We start from the raw sequence: 19,423 nt of genomic DNA on the forward strand, positions 1-19,423 counted from the left end.
AGTCTACATTAGTTATAAACTGATTGGCCCATTAGTTCAAGCTTCTTATTAACTCATAACTTATATAGCCCATTATTAGCCCATTATTCTTGCTAGTCGTGTGGCTCAGTACCTTATTCAGCAAGGCAGATCACATCTTGCTTCTTCTGTGGTGGGCTCATAACTGTGGAGGAATGGGCTTCCTTCAACCCAGAATTCTGTTCTCCTAAACCCACCTCTACTTCCTGTCTGGTTGTCCTGCCTATACTTCCTGCCTGGCTACTGGCCAATCAGCGTATATTTAAAACATAATTGACAGAATACAGACAATTCTCCCACGCTACTTCCCCCTCTTTTTTTTTTTTAAACAAAGGAAAATATCCATAGTCCATTTTTTGGGAATGTGGGTGTAGTTTTCCAGGCTACTTCCTGCTGGTTGGGTGTGCTGATAATCTTATGGGGACCTAAAGAAAATTTAGAACTATAATCAAGTCCTTGACTGAACTATCCTGTGAATCTTGATCATCTCAGGCAGCAGTCTTGAATCCATTCTGACTGTAGAACTCAGACATTCGGGCCATCTGTCCTTACCAGAGATTTCTCAGGTGGTCTTCCTTGATCAAACCTGATTTTTCTTAACTCAGAATGAATCCACAGTCTCTCATTTCCTGTGGAAACAAAAGCAAAACCTCTTCTCCAAAGTAACATACCTTTTGACTTCAATTTTGAAGACAGATTAATTCAGCAGCATTTATAAAAAATATCTTTTGGTAGCTGTTGCTCCTTCTTCAGTATTCAAACAATTCGAAGAGAACATAATAACATACAGTATCAAGATTCTCTGTGTTTTTTCCACTTTACATGGCTTTATTTTAAACTCTATTTCTTTTTTTTTCTTTTTTTAATATTTATTTATTATGTACACAATATTCTGTCTGTGTGTGTGTGTGCAGGCCGGAAGAGGGCACCAAACTTCATTATAGATGGTTGTGAGCCACCATGTGGTTGTTGGGAATTGAACTCATAACCTTTGGAAGAGCAGGCAAAGCTCTTAACCACTGAGCCATCTCTCCAGCCCTAAACTCTATTTCTTTTATTTTTAATTTTTGGCTTTTTGAGACAGGGTTTCTGTGTATCTTATCCTGGAACTCACTCTGTAGACCAGGCTGTCCTTGAACTCACAGAGATTTGCCTGTCTCTGCCCCCCAGTGCTGGGATTAAAGGCATGTGCCACCACACCTTGAACTCACAGAGGTCTGCCTGCCTCTGTCTTCCAAGTGTTGGGGTTAAAGGTGTGCACCACCACAACCGACTACTCTCTTTAAAAAAAAAAAAAAGACTTTTTAACCTTTTTCTTTTCTCTCCCAAGCCTGCATATATTTTTAAACACACAGTAAACCATTTAGAGGTTTTTTTCATCTTTGAATCTCTCTTTACTGTCTATCTCTCTCTTTTTCTGACCTTGAGTCTATAATTTGGTAAGCAATATGGGTAGGATTAAAGCTGAGACTTTGACGGCTGGCTGTAAGAGTTAACTGATAAGAAACTAGAACTAATGGGCCAAGCAGTGATTTAAATAATATAGTAGTTTCTTTTTTTTATTTTTTCAGTTTTTCACATGTTCCTTTTGTTCAAGGGTTTACTCACAGGCAGTATATAAAAAAAAAGTCAGGCTTTTTAAATTAAAGGCCTAAAGTATGAAATTTTGCAAGTCTGTAACATGGAATGCGCAAGATCGGTATCATTCAAAACAACAAGAAACCACAGGTGCTGGGTATATTTGTCAATGAAGAGAAACGTAAGTTTCAGGCTTGCAGAGTATGAAACCAGCAACTAGTTCTGTGGCAGAGCATCAGCTGTGCTTCCGAACTTTGCCTGTAAAGTCTCTTTCTCCATCAGCAAATCTGCGTTTCTCTGCTGAAGCTCTTTCTCTCGTTCTGGTGGCCACTGCAACGTCTTCTTTTAGACACTCTAGCCTCCAGGGAATAGCAGGGTCTTCACGTTTCTCGAGTTCTTCAAAAGTGCGTAGCTTCATGTAAGCCTGTTCAGTTTGGCCCCATAAGTCATTCAACTGTTTCATGAGCCCCATAGCACGAGACTGGTAACCGCCAAGCAAAATTTCCATCTTCTTTTCCATCTTGGCAGCTCTCTTGGCTTCTGTTGTCATGTGACCTCTGTTTATCTCTAGTCTCTTTTCAAGAGATCCAATTCTGTCCTTTTTGCTGTGAGATGAGCCCTTGTGTAGCGGCTCTGAGCAGGAAGATACAGCACTTGACTGTAGCATTCTTCCCACGCCTGGTTGTAAGCTTCACTGGAGAGCTCTCCCTGGTTCCTTGTTTACCACTTCTATCTCGTGTACCAGAACATCCTGGGCCTTTTTCAGTTCTTTGGAGAACTTCTCATAAGGGCTATGCTCAAGATAGGCAATGTGCTCAGAATTGTTGGTAGCAAATCCAGCAGTTTTTCCTTCTTTATTTCCAGATGGCTCATAGGGGTGATGGAGAAGGTCATAATGAAGCATAGTGATCACTTCTTTTTTGATCAATTCTTTGCTTTTCTGGAAATCTGTTAGAGGTGGTTCTACATTTAAAGGTCTTAAAATAGTTTCATTTACTTCAGACGGTCTTGATAGAGCCTTCTGAACAGCTTTGTGTGTTCGCTTCATTTCCTTTCCATGCTCAGCATCTCGAAAGGCCTGCTTTCGGGCACCCACATCAGCGGCATCTTCAATGTAAGTATCATTGAGTTCATGTTCTTCCAACTCTTTCTTGGCATTTTCTGGTAGTACAATTTCAAAATCATTCTTAGGCGCAGGGAGGCCCAACAACCCTAGACAGAGATGTTCACGAGATTCCCGTTCCATCTGCTTCACATAAGAGGGATCGCTGAAGTCTGCCATTCCATCTCCGGGATTAATGTTTAACTTGTCTCTAAGTGGTGTTCTACCTGGGGTGGCATTAGTGACTGGTTTGGGGGTTGTTCCACTTTGGGGAGTCAACCCTTCAGCTCCATGAGAAGGAGTCCTGAAAGGGGTAGACTGAAGAACCGAGTTTGGAGTATGCACAACCTGCCGCTGAGGGGTCACACCAGAGAAGTCACTCTCATGCCCACCTTTCAATGGAGTGTCCTCATTGGTCAAGGCCATGAGGTTCTGAGCTTCCTATAGAATTCTATCTTGGGAGGGAGGCTGGTATCCGTGGTATTCTCAGAGCGATGCTGTTGTTTGTGACCTTGTACTCAGACAGGAGGGTGCAGGAAGCAGAGTCTGTGATTCCAGACTCCTCTGCAGTCTGCTGAGCAACTTCAGTGGCCTGACCTACCTTGACAACTTCCTAGAGTTCTGCATCTGAGATCTGAGGGCAGGTAGCACCAACTTTTTTGTCTTTTTAGTAAATTCAGAGACACCACTAGTTTGATATTGGGAGCAGTGAGACCCCAGTTCCTGAATTTCTTGTAATCCCCTGTTCTGAGTGCCTACAGCTGCTCTGAGCATGAGACCTTCAGGAGTTCCTGATGGCAGGAGAGTGGTTTCTGGTGGGTTTGGCTGGGGCGTGGCTATCTCTATATAATCTGCCCCTGAACACAATAAAGGGGGCATTCTTGGGGAATTCAAGGATGACCTGTGTCGCTGTCTCTCTGCCTGTGTGTGACTGTGTATTTTAACCTCCAGCCTCCTTGCCCGAAGCTCTTGAACTGGGTGCCAGCGCACAGAGCGCAGACATGGGGGCGCGGTACGCGCGGTTTGAAGAATAGCAGATGACAAATCAGATTCTTTTTTTCCTTTTAAATGCTGTTGGTCTTTTTTTCTATCTCTTCCTTCTTGTTCAGATCTTAGTTTCCCATCAAGATCCTGCTGCCATAACTTTCTGAAATCTGCATCAAGGGCCTGGTAATTCTCCTCAGAAGTATCATAAAAACCAAGAACAGGCTTTTTTTCAAATGGGATTTCGGCATCACAATCAACTCCTCTCTTCTTTTTCCTTTTCTTCTGAATTTCTATGCCAGCTGCTCGAAGCTCTTTTCTGGAGGGCAGCAAGACTAGAACTCCTTCTCTCTTGTCTTCTTTCCGTGAGTATTGGCCAGTTGGGCTCGAGCCTCAGCATCTCAAGTTCATCTTCACCCATGTCCATTGGATCGGGCCGACCTGGTTTTGTTTCTGGATTTGTATCTATCTCTCCAGGTTTAAGTTTTCGGGGGTCATTTGTTGTTTGGCAGTTTTGTCCAGGAGGAACTCACAGTGTTCCAAGCACTGGGCTGTGTTCTTCCATTGATGGGAGCGATGGTCTGCTACTGTGTTGGCCTCAGCTTGGCCACGTGCGGGAGTTTTTCCTCCTCTTCTCCAGACCATTCAGTTTCTTTAATATTTGGGACCAGCCATTCATTCTGAACAGGACAACAAATCTGCCAAGATCCCACAGAAACACTTGAATGGGGCTCCCGGGAGACTTGTCTCCCAAACGCAAGGCAAAACTGAAATTACCAAGTGTGGTCGTTTGAGTGAAAATGGCCTCCCATAGGCTCAGAGGGAGTGGCATTGCTAGGTGGCGTGGCCTTGTTGGAGGGGGTGTGGCCTTGTTGGAGGGGGTGTGGCCTTGTTGGAGGAGGTGTGGCCTTGTTGGAGTAGGCGTGGCTTTATTGGAGTAGGCGTGGCTTTATTGGAGGAAGTGTGTCACTGGGGGTGGGCTTTGAGGTCTCAGATGTTCCAGCAGTCCCAGTGACTCATTTTGTTCTTCTGTTGCCAGAATATCTGGATGGAGAACTCTAAGCTACTTGTCTAGCACCGTGTCTGCCTGTGTGCTGACATGCCTTTTGCCATGTTATAATCATGATGATAATGGACTAAATCCCTAAACTGTAAGTCAGCCCCAATTAAATGCTTTCCTGTCTAAGAGTTGCTGTGGTCTGGCACATGCCTTTAATCTCAGAACTTGGCAGGCAGAGAGAGGGGAATCTCAGTTTGAGGCCAGCCTGGTCTACAAAGAAAGTTCCAGGACAGCCAGGACTGTTACACAGAGAAACCCTGTCTCAAAAAACAAACAAACAACAACAACAAAGACTTGCCATGGTCATGGTGTTTCTTTGCGGCAATAAAAACCCTAAGTAAGACACTGAATATTTGTTTTAGTGGCTATAAAATGTAAACTCCATCAGTAGCCTTATTTTGTTTCTGCTTGGTTTTTGAGACAAGGTCTCAGTAGCCCAGGTTGACTCAGAATCACTATGTAGCCAAGGATAGCCCCGCTGCTCCTTCTGCCTTCACCTTTCAAGGACTCAGGCTCCAGGCTGCATCCCTGTGCCCAGCTGAACCTCCTTACTTACTAGCTTGAGCATGCAAACATTTCATTACATTTAACAGCAAGCTGATGGTTATGTTTTTACCTATATAGTCAAGGCCGGGCAGCGGTGGTGGCACGCACCTTTAATCCCAGCACTTGGGAGGCAGAGGCAGGAGGATCTCTGTGAGTTCGAGGTCAGCCTGGTCTGCAAAGAGCTAGTTCCAGGACAGGCTCTAAAGCTACATAGAAACCCTGTCTTTAAAAAAAAAAAGAGAGAGAGAGAGAGAAATCATAGTCAATACTTATTGCTAGTTATTCTTATTTTGGTAACCAAATGAATCTTTTTTTTTTTTTTTTTTTTTGGTTTTTCGAGACAGGGTTTCTCTGTGGTTTTGGAGCCTGTCCTGGAACTAGCTCTTGTAGACCAGGCTGGTCTCGAACTCACAGAGATCTGCTTGCCTCTGCCTCCCGAGTGCTGGGATTAAAGGCGTGTGCCACCACTGCCCGGCACAAATGAATCTTAAAAGTGAACTTATATGAAGTCTCACAGAATCAGCAATATAATGATGGAAGTTATGGAATTGATATGCATTTAATGTGCTCTTCCTAGGAGAGAGAGGCTAAGTAAGTGCTGAGCCTGGAAGAACTTGCAAGCCAAGTTATGCTGTTGCCTGTTCCTGAGGCAATGATGGCTAGTTAGGAATTCTCCTGGGGTGCTGTTGCAATCCTCCCTGGGCTCTTCCAGCCCTGTTTGGAGACAGCTCCTGAGCCCTGGAGCTAGGCCAGCCTCTCCTCCCACCTCCTAGCCTAAATCTTGTTTCAGCTTTTGTCAAACTACTTTCCTCTTTGCCCTGGGAGATCTCTGAGCGCAGGAACACCTGGATACCGCCGACGGTAGGGACAGCAGAAAGGTCCCCACTCAGAGACCACTTCTTAGGGACAATGGTAATGTCCCAGATGCTCCAGAGCTTGGGCCAGTAAAAACAATAAATGACAGGATGAAAGGGAGGCGTGAGGAGGAGATACATAGCACTTCCGAGGCTTTCGGGTCTGATTTGATGGGTTTGACCTCCCCCCAATCAAACACCCAGAAAAGAAGTTCCAAAAATGCAAAACTTGAGGCTTCTAGGTGCCGAACAAGAAGCTGAACACCACGTGGCTACAGCACTGTGTAGGGGCACCCTGTTGCAGGGGTTCACCGTCTTGTAGATCTTCAGTTACTCTTTAGCCCTTCCTGTTAGGCCTATGGCTACACTGACATGAGAAACACAGACTTTCTTCTTCCTGGTCACAATTCCCTCAAGTGCAATATAACAACTATTGCCAGGGTATTTGCATTGCATCAGATGACGCCAGTAATTTAGAAATGATTTAAAGTATATGGAAGGCTGTGCTTAGGGTCTATGCAAACACCATCTTGTATGCGGAATTTGCATCTTCCCAGATTTTGGTATCCACTTAGGTCTCTGGAACCCTGTGAGCACTGAGGGAGTATTGTACAGGATCAGGAAAGAGATGGGAGGAGGGCGTGGTCAAGGAGGCTGGCATGCCATGCACGGAGGGCACCAAGACTGCCAGGCTAATGGATCCTGGGAGGTAAAGTAGGCTTGGGGGGTGGGGCAGTGGCTGGGTATGAGAGATTGGGTGGTGGCAACTGATAAAAATGGGGGTGACTAAGAAGAGGAAGCAGGGTCAGAAGAAGAAACCAGAACTGCAGGAAACACCACCCCATGTGGGGAAGGCAGACGTGTGGAAGGGTGCAGCAGAAAGAGGAAGCTAGCCATTTGCAGCCGGGCATGAGGCCCAGGAGTCAGAATACTCCCCCAAGCACACGTATGCTTCCTAGATGAACTAAACCCCGTGCTCAGTATATGCATGGATTGTCTGAAGTGAACCACAGAGCCACATTCTGCTAACCCATTTTGCAGATGAGCCAGCTGAGACCCTGACTGGCTAAAGAACTTGTCCACGGTCGTACTGGTAGGAAGTCAGGAGCAAGAATGCCAGCCTTTTAGGTTAGATGGTGTGGGAGTGAGAATAAGGCTGGGAAACTGTCCAGGGAGACAGGTCACAGAAGCAGGTGAGGTCACAGTGTGAGAAGCAAGTGCTGGTTAGCAGCGGGGAGGGGTGAGTCAGGCAAGCAAAGGTATGTGTGGGTGTGGGTGTGTGGGAGGTATGGGAGGAGAGGGACATCATCTATATCTACACACACACATATACTGTATATACCTTTGCACTCAGTATTCAACAACAAAGCTTTTTTTTCTTTTCCTAACCTACACTCTTTTCCAGAGCCCAGTTAGCTGCACAGCTCCTGGGAGAAGAAATCAAAGAGGAGGGCTTCTATCCCTCCTGTCTTAGCTCCTTTTCTATTGCTGTGAAGAAACAGTATAACTGAGGCACCTTCTAAAAGAAAGACTTTATCGGAGCTTACGGTTTCAGAAAATTAGAGTCAGTGACCAGGAGGGAATATGGCGGCAGGCAGGAAGGCATGGCTCTGGAGTGGTAGCTGGGAGCTTACATCCTGATCCACAGGCAGGAAAGAGGGAAAGAGAGAGAGAGAGAGAGAGAGAGAGAGAGAGAGAGAGAGAGAGAGAGAGACTGGCCTAGAGTGGGCTTTTAAAACCTCAAAGCCCATCCTGAGTTAACACCTCCTACATCAAGGCCACACCTCCTAATCCTTCCCAAACAGTTCCAGCATCTGGGGATCAAGATTTCAAATACCTGAGCCTATGGGGGCCATTCTCATTCAGACCACCACACCTCCCAAAGACCAGAAAACTGGGGAGAGGGCACCATGCCTTTGGACACCTGGGACTGCTGGGTCAAAGGTCACATCTTTAGTGCTTTCCTCCCCAGAGGTCTGATCTGCTTGCTTTAGAACCCCCTGGAGTTAATAGGTTCCTAACCTGCAGCCTGCCTCTGACTCAAGCTATCTGAGCTCCTGCTCTCTCCCCTTTCCTGACAAGGCTCAGCTGCATTACAGCCTGCTTCTGAATTCTGTTTCAGTTTGGGGACAGGCTCTCCCAGGACTAAAGATGGTCTCTTTGAAAGCAGATATCCTGATCTCTTTTGCTCTGTCCCATCTCAGGTGCCCAAGCAGGCTCTCAGTTCAGATTCTGCATTAAATAAAGGAGTTGAGGTTATGGCACGTGGGCATTGGATCCTTCCTGAAACAGGATTGGTACCTCACACTAAATGTGGCACTTAATCAAAACCCATCTTCTCTAACAAACCCTTAACCCGCACCTGAGGCGCCAACGTCGAGGGATGAGCCAGGGAGCCAGCTCGGGTGGCTCATGCTTTGATTAAGATGGTAAGATTTTATTTCACTTTTACCAGAGTTGTAAAATTCCGACTCCGTCCCCTGTCTGATTTGACAACAGCACATTTTATTAGAAGTTGACACCGAGAAGAAGAAGAAGGAAGAAAAAGAATTGGACTCGTTCTCTCTTCAACCAGGAGTAAGCCCCAGTGCTCTGAATCCCCTCAATAACGACCACCTTCTGACCTTCCCATCAGCAAGTTTGCAGGAACACGGTCAAACCAAAGCACAAACCCAGCCGCCATTGGGATTTCTAAAGTGAGATCTAAATACTCCTAATTTCTGGGCCCCAGAAAAGACCTCCCCTTCTCTGCCTCCTTCCTTGGGTCTTTTTCCTGAGGCTTCAGTCCTCAAATGAGTTCTTTGGCTAGATTTCTGGGGCAGAAAATTTCCCTCCCTTCCACCCAGTGCTTTCAGCCTGCTGGGGACCCAGCAATTGCATATTTCTATTGCATGGGCTGTGGTGTTTCTCATGACCTAATTAGGATTTTGTTTTCAAACTGCTTACTTATCAGCTAAATTAGATGATTTACTAGAGGTATGTATCCTAAGAGAAGAAATTTATTTCTGCATAAAAAGCAAATGTGGCCTTGAAGGGAAACACAACAACGATCTACAGGCTGGAATGGAACGTTCTCAGGTTCATCAGGACGGGCATCTAGAGAATCTGGGCAGACGCCCTGTCCGGTCCCTAGCTCAGACACTGAGCTGTAGCGATGGACAAAGTATACTTGTTCCTGCGAGGGACTTGCCTTCTAGTTAGGCCTGGCCAACAGTTTCAACATTTACAAACTTGGCTTAAGAAAAAATAGAAACAAAACCTGGTGTGGCCTGGATCCTCCTGCCTCAGCCCGTCACATGTTGAAGTTACAAGTTCACTATCACACCCAGCTGCTGGATTTGGCTTTTGAGCATCTCGGAATGTTGAACTTCCTTCATTCGTCTTCTCCAGTCTCCTGTGTACGGTGTCTGGACCCTTGAGTGCGCGCTAACAGTCCATGAAGATATGAATCTGTAATCTTTGTTCATTGATGACTAGTTCATATACCTAACAAACATCAAGCACTTGGGAGGCAGAGACAGGCACATCTCTGTGAGTTCGAGGCCAGCCTGGTCTACAGAGGGAGTTCCAGGACAGGCTCCAAAGCTACACAGAGAAACCGTGTCCTAAAAAACCAAAAGCTAACCAACCAACCAAACAAACAAAAAACCCAAACCAAGCATCAAGCACATCTGCTAACAGAAGGAAGCCTTCAGAGAAAAGCCGGGAGATAGAAAAAAGGCTGATCCATTGGAGGAGGCCACAGAAAAGTAGAATGGAAGTGGGAATTGGTGCCAAGGCCTGGGAGGGAGGAAGGGTGCTGGGCCTGGCCTTAGCTTTCCTAGCGGGAGCCTTCTCTGAGGTCCTGGAAGAAGTCTCCAGCTTACATCCAGCTGCTCCTGGAAGATGGTCCACTGAGTAAACAGAGGTGGCAGCACATGGATGGAACAGTGCAGAGATCTGGGGGTGTCAGTAATAGGGGAAACTTAATTCAGTTGTCACCCAGTGGCATAAACCAAGAGCAGAATTCAGTTACCCCAGACACTTAGCGGCAGGTGTGTCATTGGTTTCCTTTGAGGGTTTATGGTGAGATTATGGTCAAAACTCTATTATAAAAACATTTTCATGGTACATAAACACGGACAGAGTCCTACAAAGGAGCCCTTAGATGCACTCTGAGATCCAGCCGCCGATACCACAGCCTTCCTGCTGTATTGCTGTTTATTCTTGGCTATTATTTCCTGAAGCATGTAAAAACAAACCCCAGACACTGAAATTCAGCGTTAGGTATTTCCACATATACTCTTTTAAAAATGTTTTGTTTTAAAACTATCTATGTATGTGTGTCTCTGTGTGTGTCTGTCCACATATGTACAGGTACCTGTGAGAGTCAAAAGAAGGTGTCAGGTTCCCTGGAGCAGGCGTTGTTGCAAGTGGTTATGGGGCACTAAGTATGGGTGTTGGGAACCAAAATCTGGTCCTCTGGGAGAACAGCAAGCGCTCTTAACCACTGAATTATCTCTCCAGCCTTGCAAAAGACTTTTTCTTATATATTCATAATACTATTATTTCAGAAACCAAACTTAATAATCTCAAATTCTTTTTGCTTGTTTCTTTGCTTGCTTTTTGAAACAGAGCTTCTCTGTATTACTCTGGCTGTCCTGGAACACACTTTGTAAACCAGGTTGGACTTGAACTCAGAGATCTGCCTGCCTCTGCCTTTGGAATGCTGGGATTCAAGGCTTGTACCACCATGCCTAGCTTCAAAAAAGTTTTTTTTTTTTTTTAATACAGAATTTCTCTGTGTAGCTTTGGAGACTACCCTGGCACTCACTCTGTAGACCAGCTGGCCTTGAACCCACAGAGATCTGCCTGTCTGACTCCCAATTAGAGGTGTATGCTACCACTGCCCAGCCAAAATGTCTTAGTCCCAAATAAAATTTCCTGATCATCTCAAAATATCTTGTCCCAGTTGATTTAAATTAGTATCCAAAAAAGGCTTCCACCCTGCTTTTTTCTGTTTTGCCTTCAGTTCCTTGATCCTCAATCAGTTTGCAGAATCAACCTAGGGGTCTGCCCTGGCCCTCCCATCCCTCTATCCTGGGCTCTGGTGATGCTCTCCAAATTCCTCCCAGGCCCCTCCCAGGAACCCATAAAGCCAGACCAGAACATCCAGGCCTGAGGGAGTAAGCATTGACATAGAACTCAAAACTCCTGTATTTCCAAGGCCCAGGCAAAAGACCAACAGATCTGGGTAAAGAACTTGGAAGGTAGATTCTGTTCCTGGACTGCCATCAAGTCAGAGGAGGGAGAATGGAGTGGAAGAGTGGATGGGCTGAGCAAATGCACCACGCCGCACCACGCCGCACCACGCCGCACCACGCCGCACCACGCTGCACCACGCCGCACCATGTAGGCGGAGACCCCGTGGCTTCTCAGGAGGAAGCGTGTTTGTGGTTTAGGCTGCAGAGCTGGGCCATCGCCTTCCTTGGGATTTTCTGGTGAGTCTGGAGCCTTGGCAATGGGAAGGATGGCCCTTCTGTCCTAGCTCCATTTCTCTTGCTGTGACTAAACAACCTGACCAAGTTTTAGCTCACAATTCCAGGCTATGGTTCAGCACAGCCGTCAAGGCTGCAGGAATGGAAAACAGGGGTCACATTAGTGAAGAGCAGAGAGAAATCAACACACTCACGCTTATCTGCTTAGCTGGCTGGCTTTTTTAAGATTTATTTTTCTTAAGATTTATTTGCGAGATAGGATCTTGCTATGTAACCCTGGCCAAAGGGGACCTAGCTACATAGACAAGCCTGGCCTCTAGTCCACAGAAATCTTCCCACATCTGCTCACCACACGCTGAGATTAAAGGCCTGTACTATCACATATGCCTACAAATTCATACTATTTTTAATTTCGTATACGTGTTTGGGTATGTGCTTACAGGTGCCCTCAGAAGATAGAAGAGGGAGTTGAATCCTTGTAGCTGGAATTACAGCTGGTTGTGAGCCACCTGCTGGGTGCTGGGGACAGAACTCTGGTCCTCTGCAAAGAGTAGTATATAGTCTTAACCACTGAAGGCATCTTTCCAGCCCGCTAAGTTAACTTTTTTCACTATTAGGGAGTTTAGGACCCAGACCATAAAACATGGCTGCCCACATTCAGGGTGCATATCTTCGTACTTCTATGAACTCATTTAAACACCCCCACCCCCGTAGATATGCCCACAGGCAACCCAACATGAGCAATCCCTCTTCCCAGGTGATTGTAGTTGTATCAATTTGATAAAGTTACCCATCACACAAGGGGGGAGGGGCAGAGCAGAGAATGGTTGCCTAAAAGGTGAATGGATTTAGAAGGAAAGCTCTCCCACCAGCCCAGAAGAGGACCAGTTGGGGTTGTGACCTTCTCAGTAGCTAAGCAGATGTTCACAGACCCACTTCCAAGCACCCTCTGAAAGTGGACCACGTGCTCAGCTTGCGCCCCTCCTCCCGCCCCACCCTCACTCCCGCGCTAGCTAGAAACTTCCACCAGAAGTTTATGGAAGGCAAAGCCTAAACTTTGTCCCCTATACTGTATTCCAGCTGACATGCTTCCCTGGATTCTCAGGACCAGAATTAGCCATGCTAGTGAACCTCTGGTCTCTGGGGGCAGAAAGGAGAGAGGGAGCCAACCCCGTGCAGACAGCTGTGCTCTTGGGTCCTGTCTTTCCAGAACCGGGCAGGTCTCCAGCCTGAGTCTGCACGCAAACTTGTTCCTGAGGATCACATTTAGGGGGTGGTCTCCTTTAATGACCCACTTAGTCTTCTTTGGCTCTGGTTCTCCCTGGATGGGCGTTGGTGGCTGCGGCACCGGAAAGCCATGCTCTCGAGGAGATCTCCCAGGGGACCCTGAGATGCTGGCCGCAGGGAGGTGTGGGAATGCTGGAAAGATTCTGCTGGGCTGGCCTCCACATGGAGCCTGCAGATCTTGGCAGCTGGCGATCTGGCCTGCATCTGATCAATTTTATCTGCAAGGCATTCAGAAAATTTCTCCCCCAGAGAACATGTTGACCCTCTGAAGAAGGGAATGCGACGAGGCTTGCCTGTTTGAAGACACTCTGGGTTTTGATGAGGCTTGTACGGAGACCCCAGATAAGCCTCAGAACGCGAGCCAAGCGGGGCGGGGAAGAGGCTCCGCTGCGAGTCTCCGCATCTTCCGCAGTCTTCCATTTTACATGTTTACCAATTGTGAAAGCAGATCCAGCTGTTGGGAGGAATTGCTTCCAGATGACATTATGGGAAAGGAAAGCATGCCTTATAAAAGAGCTGCAGAATAAAAACCAGAACATGTACACTCTGAGAGCCAGGGTTTCATATGGACCGTTTCCTGTGTTGTGCAATAGGTCAGCTCCAGGGAGATGCTGAGAAGAGCCGGAGTAAGACTCCTGCAGCCAGGCCAGAGTGCCGCTGGCCGGGGCCCAGTGCGTGGTGCGGGTGAGGTGGGGATCGCTTGACCTTGTTGGACTGCCATCCTCTTCAAGCCCTAGAAAAGTGTGTGTGCAGAATGACCATCGAAAAGTCATTGAAAAGCAAGGACATTTAGCTACTGAAAATGGGAGGAGTCTCTTCCCCCACCCCCTCCAATCCCAGCACAGAATCTGCTGTGTTGGCTTTCTTGAAGATTTTAGAAACTCTCTAACAAGCTGGAATTAAAGTGTCCCTTTTACTAATTTGGTTTTACAGGTCACTGGATAAACCTACTTAGCGTGGTTTGGAAGAGGATTAGGACATTTGCGGCTCTTCCAAGTTGACTTTCCAGGCAGGGTCAGTCAGCAGCTGGAGTCTCCCTTGGCTGGGAGCCAGAGGTCTGAGCCGCTGCAAGTTTTGAAGGCCTAGTGAGCACATTGGAACTGTTTGATCATTTTAAAATGGAAATGCTTAAATGCAGGATGAAGACGCTCCAATCAACCTGTCCAGAGAGAAGTCAGAAACACCAGCATCATAGTTCCCAAAGAGAAGAGAACCGGCCAGAACCAGACAGTTTACTTTTGCTGCCTTGGCCCTGAGTAGGGGTCTAAACCTTAGTGGGTCAGAGTGAGCTCTAGAGGTTATCCATTGCCTTAAGAGTGGTGACGTGGTCTCAGAAGGAACCAGAACCCTTAGCATAGGTGCTATGTATACCTGTGGTAGTTTGAATGTGATTGGCCCCATAATCTCATAGGGAGTGGCACTATTAGGTGTGGCTTTGTTAGAGTGGGTGTGGCCTTGTTGAAGGAAGTGTGTTGCTGTAGGTGTGACTTTGAGGTTTCCTATGCTCAGGATACCTCCCAGTGTGTCAGTCAACTTCCTGTTGCCTGGAGGCTGTAACATTCTCAGCTCTAGCACCACATCTGCCTGCACCATGGCCATCTGCCTGCACCATGGCCATCTGCCTGCACCATGGCCATCTGCCTGCACCATGGCCATGCTCCACGTCATGACGATAACTGCAAGCCAGTCACCCCAATTAAATGTTTTTCTTATAAGAGTTGTGTTGCTATGGTCATGGTGTCTCTTCACAGGAATGTATATGTGTGTGTGTTTCTATATAGCATATATATTTATATACACACATATATGTGTGTATGTATATTGTCTTAGGGTTTATATACATATAACCTATATTTATGTATATGTAAATCCTAAGACAATATAGACAATATATATACACACACACAGAAACAGATAGATAGATAGATAGATAGATAGATAGATAGATAGATACATAGATACATAGATACATAGATACATAGATACATAGATAGATACATAGATAGATACATAGATAGATACATAGATAGATACATAGATAGATACATAGACAGACAGATTTTAAATATTGGAGCCGGTTAGTAAAGAGCACTGGTCGTTCTTGCAGAGGATATAGAGGCTATCCAGGCTCTATTCCCAGCACCCACGTCTTCTTACAATTGTCTATAACTCTGTTCCAGGGGATTTGATGCCCTCATCTGACTTCCTCAGGCACCAGGCAGTCATGCACATGTGTTCAAACATGCAACAAACTAACCCATGCACATAAAATAAAATAGTCTAAACATTAAAATATTAAAAATAGCTGGGCGGTGGTGGCACACACCTCTAATCCCAGCACTCAGGGAGGCAGAGGCGGGTGGATCTCTGTGGGTTTGAGGCCAGCCTGGTCTACAGAGGGAGTGCCAGGGCAGATACGAGGCATGTAGAGATATTCAATTTTGTCACAGACAAGTAGAGAAAAGGGACAAGAAGGATTTGGGAACAAGATACACCAATAACCTGTTCCAGAGGCCTGTTTCCACCACCTAGGTTCTACCTCCTAAAGTTTATAGAATTTCCCAAAATAGTGTTCCTAGCTGTGTTCCAGGCCCCGACATTCAAGTCCTTGGGGAGGATACCACATACGTAACCACAGCAGCCAGGCAGAAGCTACTGGCCATGCCTGCCATTTGTCAACTGCTTTCTGTCTGATGCTTGGATATATTTGCTCTCCTTTTAGACCCCTCAATCATGGGATTCTATTCTGTTAGTCTTTGAAAGCTTGGGAGCGAATTAGAGAAAGCAGGCAGCCGGGAGTGGATAAGGGAGAGTTGGGTAGACAGATCCAGCTAATGGTAAAAACCAAGAAAATCAGAATTAAATATGAACCTCAGTTAATACTGTATCATTATTAGTTCACAGTTATAATCTATGTCCCACAATTACGTCAGATATTAATAATAGAATTTTGCCCGCAGCGGTGGTTACAGTGGCAGCCAAGTGGTGATCTTCTCATCTCTTCTAATTTATAATCTGCAGGAGCATTCTGTCTCTCTACTCATTTATTTATTTACCCAATCATTCGTTTCCATCAATATGTACTGATGGAGACTTACTTTATCCTTTGGGCTATAATCCATTACTATCGGCATTTTATTACTCCCATTATTCTACCTTTGGGCATTCAGAAGCTTTTTCAGGTTTGCTCCTCTGACCTTTTGTTTTGGGTGGTTGAGACAGGAAGTATTAGCCCAGGCTAGACTGATCTTATGTATCCCATGCTGCCCTTGAACCTACAGCAAATCTGCTTCCTCAGCCTCCAAGTGTTAGGGCTACAGGTGGGAGCCACCACAGCCCTGCTTTCCCGCTACCCTTGATGCGACTTCATCCATCTGTTTCTTTAGAAAGTTTTGTTCTGTGTGTGTTGAACACTGCTTTACTTTTAGAATGAAATTTGCCAGTGTATTTTCACACACACAGACACACACACACACACACACCTGTCCTAATCCTAGAATGTCTCATTTCTTAGAGGGCTTCCCAGGGCATTAGGAAATCCCCGGCTGCTGGGCTAGTGAGTTGTTTAAACCCTAGCTCAGATCCTTCCTTAGGAGCGGTGTCTAAGTGGTAGGGCCCAGTTGTTCCTGTTCCCAGCACATGCAAGTTATGTAACACTGGGCAACTTATATGTATAAGCCCAATGTCCTCTGTGTAAAATGAGGAATAGCACTGAGCTTCTTTGCTGGGAGGCTTTGAGGATTAACTGGGACTGCAGACAAGCCTTGTGCTTGTCACAATGAGACAGGACAAATACAGGGAAATTGTGGGCGCACAAGAAGGGAGAAGCGCCTCTCACCAGCTGGGAAACAAAACCCAGCAGGACCGTCTGTAAAGGCTGCTGATACGGTTAATATCCCCTCCATTCACAGACATTTATGAGAAATAGCTATCACCCAAACCATTTACTGTAAAATAACCTGCTTCCTTAGAACCCATTGGGCTGACCACTAACTTTATTGATTTTAATCTTATCAGATCCTCTCAGAAACCACTCATTGATAAGATAGCAACATCAAATCCCTTATAAGATCCTTGTAATAACAATGAGCCCAGCTTCTCCTTTGAGGAGTCCTATTCACAGGTAGAGGAGTCTAACATCCCCAGCTCCACCCCAAGATGCCCTTTCTCCTAATCCTTGTGCCTAAGCCTAGATTAAAGTATCTTTAATGAAGTTCCAACCCTGTTCCATAAACTGCCTGGTCCTGAAATTCTCCTCAGTGTCCAAGCCACACATCCTGGTTCAGCATAAAGAAAGGTCCCTAAAATCTTAAAGAGACTCCTCAAGATCTGAAGGATGACTTAGGGGAGCTGTGTCTCCTTTGCTCCAGTGGTGCGGAAGAATTGTTTGTATTCTGTCAATCATGTTATAAATAAACGCTGATTGGCAGGCAGGAAGTATAGGTGGGAAAACCAGACAGGAAGTAGAAATGATATAATGAGAACAGGAGAATTCTGGGAAGGAGGAAATTGATTCCTCCCACTCCTACCCAGACGACCAAAGCAGCAGGATATGATTTGCCCCACTGAAAAAAGGTACTGAGCCACGTGCCTAACATAGATCAGAAAAATGGGTTAATCAAGATGTGCGAGTTAGCCAGTGAGAGGCTAGAGCTAATGGGCCAATCAGCTTTATAACTTAGAGACACCTATGCGTGATTTTCCTTGGGGCTAAACAGGTGGGGGTACCGGGCAGGACAGAAAACACAAACAAGCAGGCCAGGCCCCCTTTATATTATATCCCAGAACTCCAGGTGATGGTAATGAAGGTGCCTTTGTCTCTGGTGTCACATGGACTTGGGGCACCCTGGCTGCTGAGTATCTTCAGTGAAGCTGTCTCTGAGTCTCATCTCTACCCAGGGATGAGCCAGTATGCATCAAGTGCCCAGCACCAGCCGGCGCACCGAAGACACTGTTACTGATCACTGTTTCTGTAACTATTACGACTATGGCAGACCAAAGTCTCTGGCTCTTTTGATGTTACACTCTACTTTCTTTCCATCAGAAGCCATGAAGTTTAAGAGGCAATAAGAGCATTTACAGCTCTTGCATAGGCCCCAGGTTGGCTTCCTACCACCCACTTGGTGGCTCACAACCGGCTGTAGCTCCAGCTCCAGAGGACCTGACATCCTCTTCTGGTCTCTGCAGGTACTACATGCAGATGGTACACTTAACATACATGCAGGCAGGATACTCATATGTATAAGCTAAAAATAAATAAATCTTTTAAAACCCCTATGAAGTTCAAAGGTATAGCTGGCTAGTTAACATCATGTGGTTTCAGTTTTTAGATGAAAAAATATAAAATTTAAATTCAGAACTACTTTGGTCCCGGTCCTGTGCTGCTGACATTTTTTTCCTCTAGGGTTTAGACAAACGGCTGAAAGACTTTCTCAGTTCATATTTGCTTCACATTGATACATGAGGTCCAAATGGCTTTGAAGAAACTCTTTGTAAATCCATCCGATTTATGACATGATAACTGTGATTAGCCAGTGAGGGGACCCATTTTGTGGGACCAACACAGTGCGTGACGTCATCATTAGGGTGCCGGACGCTGCTGACCCTGTAGAGCAAGCCCATATAGCATGAAGGGGCTTTCATTTTCTTACTACTGACGACTATTAGCGCTCCTGAGGGTTCCGAGGGTGAAAGATGCGGTGGCTGAGAGAAGCAACTGTAGGGTTTTCTTTTCTTTCTTTCTTTCTTTCTTTCTTTCTTTCTTTCTTTCTTTCTTTCTTTCTTTTTTTTTTTTTTTTTGGTTTTTCGAGACAGGGGTTTCTCTGTAGCTTTGGAGCCTGTCCTGGAACTAGCTCTTGTAGACCAGGCTGGTCTCGAACTCACAGAGATCCGCCTGCCTCTGCCTCCCGAGTGCTGGGACAACGGTGGGGTTTTCAATGAGTGAAGTCTCGAGGACGCAGCGAGGACAAGCAATGACGTTGCAAAGGAGGTGCCGTACAGTGCAAAAGAGTGACTTGGCAACCTGTGCTAAGCTTGGGGCTCCTCCAGCAGTCTTCGGTTGGGGTGGTTTTCACAATAAGAAAGGCAGAGCCCTTTTTGTTGAGGCCTACATTAGTCCACTCATTTATTCTGGCCATCTGCACTAGGCACAGTGGACCGGACAGTATGCCAGAGTTTCTCACTGCCCAGTTGACCTTGGAGAAATCAAGAGAGACGAGAAATAATAGTCAGATTCCCACCCAATCCCGTGTTAGCTGGCATGACAAAGGAATTGTTCTATTTTAAGCTTTCCAAGGAAAGTAAGTTCTGTTTTATTTCTGCCCTCCTCTGTCTTATAACCAGCCTTCTCTTCTCTGTTCATCAGGACGACTTTATACCCCTCTCTTTTATGGTTGTACTGCCCAATGATCAAAGGACAAAAGAAAGCCAAGGTTGACGGGCCTCTGACCCATCAACCAATCAGAATTTCCCATATATATATATATATATATATATATATTCAAATTAGCCAATCCCC

At 45.9% G+C, this 19,423-nt stretch overlaps 1 pseudogene; it reads right to left on the reverse strand.

The window, feature by feature from the left end:
- Window positions 1-1,812: 1,812 nt before the first annotated feature.
- Window positions 1,813-13,326, reverse strand: LOC130864796 (cell division cycle 5-like protein; annotated as a pseudogene).
- Between the last annotated feature and the right edge of the window lie 6,097 nt (window positions 13,327-19,423).

This window comes from Chionomys nivalis, chromosome 22 (assembly GCF_950005125.1).
Source record: "Chionomys nivalis chromosome 22, mChiNiv1.1, whole genome shotgun sequence".
NCBI classification, from domain to species: domain Eukaryota; kingdom Metazoa; phylum Chordata; class Mammalia; order Rodentia; family Cricetidae; genus Chionomys; species Chionomys nivalis.